A 5277-nucleotide genomic window follows, 5' to 3' on the forward strand; every position below is an offset into this window, starting at 1 on the left:
AGATACATAGTTATAAATATTAACTCTTTCTTGCAGCCTTGGGATGTCATCAAAGACACGTGATGTCATTGCTGATGTCACAGCCAACAGTGCTCATTATAGATAGCAATCATTAAAGTGAAGATCTATTTTTATTACCGTAACAACAGAAAACTGTTTAACAGCACACCAGAAATACAGAAATGATCTTGCCAAAGGAACATGAAATAGGATAACGGGGTATTTAACATCTGGTATACCAGTGATTTCCTGGCCTGCTGGTGTCTGATTCACAGAATAAAACATGTTTGAGGTGAACAGCTATATATTTATTAAGACAAAACCCACCTGACTTAAAAACATGTCGTTCTCAAAAAATGTTGAATTTGTCAATAAAGGTCAGTGATTGTGCAACACATGTATCTTTAAGCCATTTTTTGAGCATCAGTACATGTTCATGTTTCACATCTCTATAACGTCATCATAAGCATCGATACAAAATAGTACATTGGTATTACTGTTTAAAAATGGTGTGACACAATAACACGTACAATAAAAACAAAATTGTGACACATGAACACCTTATGCCTCGTTACCAATCTATCTATCTATCTATCTATCTATCTATCTATCTATCTATCTATCTATCTATCTATCTATCTATCTATCTATCTATCTATCTATCTATCTATCTATCTATCTATCTATCTATCTATCTATCTATCTATCTATCTATCTATCTATCTTTTCTACAGAACATTAGTCTGATAAATGCAGTGAAGGGGATATAGTTTTTAGCAAAACCTCCAGACAACCTAGATATTTGAATTGAGACTAATCAGGAAAGACTTGCAGTTCACCTGCTGACCACTAGGGGCTGAATCCAAACCAAAGACAGGAAAGAACATCTGTGTCTCTCCTCTCTCTTTTCTTTATTCTCTCTTTCTAAAACTTTAATAATAAAAAAGAAAAAAGAAAACTAATAGAATAGGTTTATAATCTCAAGAAACTCCAAAACCTTAATTATTTAAAAAATAAACAAAAAGAATCTCAAGAACCATAATTTATTCTTCTACAGAAACCCTTATTTTGAATGACGACCATAAATTCACAACTAACAAAAGACCGTAGGCTCAGTAGGATCTTTTAAATTCATTCATGTTGTACTGTTATATGAACGGGTGAGGAGATTCTATGTTGATCTTTTTGAATCACACACTCAGAAAGAGGAAGTGTCTTCTGTAGTTGACTAACAGGTAAGTTGAGTTTTGTACTAAGACGCTTCCTCGTTCCACCTGCGTTAACACCGCAGGTATTTTACAGTAACACAAGACACACAGACTGATAAGACTTCTCCCGGGACGACTGTTCTGAATGTTAAAACATACTTTTCTGGGAACCTGTACCACCGAGACCTGATGTCAGGAATCACCTGTCCAGGTAAGGCTCTACGGTTTTCTTATACTTAGCTGATTAAAACATTGTGATGAGCATTAACTTAGTTAACTAATCTGATGAACAAAGCTAAGACAGCCAGAGTAGAACTTTGTTGACTCTTACTTCTAACCAAAAGAAAAGTTATCACATTTAAATGAACAGTCAAGACATTGTTTTGGTCGGTGTGTGCTACACTAAAGGTCATCTGGAGATAATAAAACGCTGGAGCAGCGGGAGCTAGAACTTGTCCATGAATTAAATCTAAATCTGACATCCCAGCCTGAACAGGACTATTCCACCTCTTCTACGCTGCATCTGTTACAGATATATTTGGAAAGGTTTTGGAAGTATTTCCATATAATCTTGGAAGATCTGTGAGGTTGAAAATTGAGTCCAGTATTATTGAGACCCATCTCTAAGCTGTGGGCGCTGAAGTGCGTGTTAGTAGAAATTAACTTCACCGTAGTTACCAACCTATCAGTCAATAAGAAAATAGAATCTGTCAGCCAATCAGAAAATGCTATTTTTTGGGTTGCCGGGTGAGGTCTGAGTTTCAGCTTCAGGTGCTTCATGAATGCGTAGCTTTGGTAACCTAAGATACAGGACACATCACTCTTAAAACACACACACACAAACAAACACAGGAACAGAATAACAGCCACCGCTCATGGGACCCGTTTGCGGCTAAATTATTATTTTTTTATAAAAAAAATGTTTGTTTGTTTGTTTGTTTGAATCAGAATGAGCCCACTGCTGTTCAATCATTATTGTTTTACATCACAAAGACAAATTATTTAATATAGCATGAATATTGTGAAGAGACAATGGCCATTGCAGGGTTTTTCTTTTTTATAGCATAAATTAAGCAATTAAGTGTACCCTCAGAGGTAGTTATTCGCGGTGCCCCGCAGAAACCAAATAAAAAAATTACTGTTGTTATTGATTATTAATAGGATGATATTAATGTGAAGGTGTTTGTCTCCTTTGTAATATCCACTTGAGGATTGTTTGTTTATAACCCCCCCACACACACACACACACACACACATGCGCACACGCACACGCACACACACACACTACACATGAAGTTCTGTCGGCGATGCTGAAACAATGTCCTATCAACACACCTTAGATCTCATTTTCATAATCAGACAAGCACTTATGATATGAACTCACTTCAGCTATTAGTTTCTTTATCATTTCATTTTGAAACACATGAAGCATCAAGAGGAAACTTACCAAGTAGCAGACGGACTGATGTTAGTCTTATAATCCTATAATCAACTTAAGTCATGTTCTCCTCCATATGTACACAGATAAAGTTCTTTATTTTCTGTAATGCAATTAAGAATTCTGCCACATTTCCCCCTTCCGAGGGTGTGAATGATGGTCCTCTGGACAGCAGTCAGATCCGCAGTCTTCCCCATACTTGTGATTTAGTTTACTGAACCAAGCTGAATGTTTTTCAAGGCTCAGGAAACCCTTGCAGGTGTTTTGAGTTAATTAGACGATTCAAGTGATTAGTTGAATACCCTACTAGTATACTTTTTCATGATATGCTAATATTTTGAGATAGGATATTTGAGTTTTCTTAAGCTGTAAGCCATACTCAGCAATATTCAAATAATAAAAGGCTTGCAATATTTCAGTTGATTTGTAATGAATCCAGAATGTATGACATTTTTGTATTTTTAATTGCATCACAGAAAATAAAGAACTTTATCACAATATTCTAATTTTCTGAGACAGCCCTGTATGTATGTATGTATATATATATATATATGTATATATATATATATATATATATATATATATATATATATGCGCTGAATCGCTGCACCGCTGCGTCACTGCGCAGTGTGGACAGAGAGCGTCCGATGTCACGCAGCTCAACGCGATAGTCGGACCCTTGCATGCAGTTACACGGTGTAAACGGAGCTTAAAGCCTGAAATCGACGCGTACCCTACGCCGTAGGCTCTGCGTTGGTGTAACGTGGAACCATAAATCAGCCTTTAGTCACCTCGTCTTCACACAGGAAGATTTCTCATCATTTCTTATGTTACAAGACAGATGAATCATGTTAACTGTAAATAAATCACAACACTGAATTTTCACAAATGGCAACTTTATTGTTAAAAAAATAAAATATGAGTTGTATATAAATAACATTTATGCACTATTGCTGGCTCAAGGAAGGACCGTGCGATTTCTGAAGGTGTCGTTGAGCTTCAGGTGCTTGGAAGATCTGAAACCAAACAGAAAAAATGTATTACTCATTTACCTAACGAGTGAGTGGCTACGTTAGGGGAACACTGGAGCCGGACCGGTCCGTGAGCAGCTCCGGCAGCTCCGTATGCGCCGGGGCTCCGGAGCTAAGCTAAATACTTAGCCCATGCAAAGATCATACAAATATAAATAACATTAAAAAAAAGGAACTTACCGCTGACTCGTGTGCAGTTGCCGGGTCCGTGCTGTGGGAACTGATCCTTATATGAGGGTAAATGTCGATGCAAAATCGCATTTCTACTCTCCCTCGCTGTTCAAACAGCCACCGCTTCTAAACAATGGCGGAGCTCAAGCCGGCGGAGAGATCTGGTTGTGGGCGTGGTTTCAGCAGCGGAGGCCGAACCTCTGCGCCTCGGGTGACGTCACCATAGGCGCAGATTCTAATAGGCTAAAAAAAAAATCACGTGACACTGGGGGATTCTGTCGGGCGGGGGTCACAGATCTTGCAGAAATTCATGGGATTTCGTCTCCCATCTGCTGGCAGGGTGAGGGGAGACCACTTTATATATGTTAAAACAAGAAAAAACTTGTTTTTCATAATATGTCCCCTTTGATGCATGCTGTTGAAATTTAAATGCTCTGATAGACAACGATTACAGCGAGTCACGGATTTCGACCAATATTGGTCCCCTCTCACTCCACTCTCACTCCACTGACAGATCGCACTGAAGCGCGTGTTCATTAATTTAAACTTTTTTTTTTTTTGCTCATGTCTGTTGGAATCCTGCTGAGGATTTGTTTAAAGTGAAATTTACGAATGGTTCCACATCTTAATAGAAATTGTCAAAATAATTTGCCTTTATTTTAAAATCTTGTGATGAATGAGAGATGCTGAATGTGTGTGTGTGATGATCTGCTAAGTTTTGTCTCATAGCTGTTATCCTAATTTAAAGTTTTCTTTGTCTGTAAGTTCATGACAAATTGATGTGTTGAAAAAGAAGGGAGAAACAATTTGACAATGTAATATGATCAATATGAAATATGTAATATGATAATATGAATATGAATGTAATATGATCTAATATTTTGGCCGTCAACAGTCTGCTATCCTCCGTCCCAACTGAGGTAAAGTTGTTAACCTGTTGATTAATATCAGTGGGTGTAGCCAACGTCTGATGTGACAACGTCATGTTATGTTAGTCCTGATGGACTGACTTGGTGGAGGACAGGCTGATTACTTTGGGACCCTTTACAACATTTGAAGGATGCGAAAGAAACAAAAATTAAAATAGCGCCAAGTGACCGCCACTGCTCAGTCGAAGCAAAAAAAAAAACAAAAGAGAGGAAAGAAACCAGAGCAGGATCAGCTGATCTGTGTGCAGCACCAGTGATGTGTGTTTCCTCTGCAGATGAAGGTGTGTGTGTGTGAGCTGATGTGGACGTGAATTCAGCAGAATGGATCAGTGTGAGGACGGAGAGGAGGGAGTTCCTCCCTCTAAAACCTCTCTGTGTGGGGAACATGAGAGTCGGAGCAAAGCTCAGAGGTGAGATGAGCATCTCTAACTGTCCCTGACTCTTCTGCATGTCAGAGCTCAAGACTCACATCACCAAACATCATTATTACAGGAATCAAC

The sequence above is a fragment of the Cololabis saira genome, chromosome 3 (assembly GCF_033807715.1).
Source record: "Cololabis saira isolate AMF1-May2022 chromosome 3, fColSai1.1, whole genome shotgun sequence".
NCBI lineage: Eukaryota > Metazoa > Chordata > Actinopteri > Beloniformes > Belonidae > Cololabis > Cololabis saira.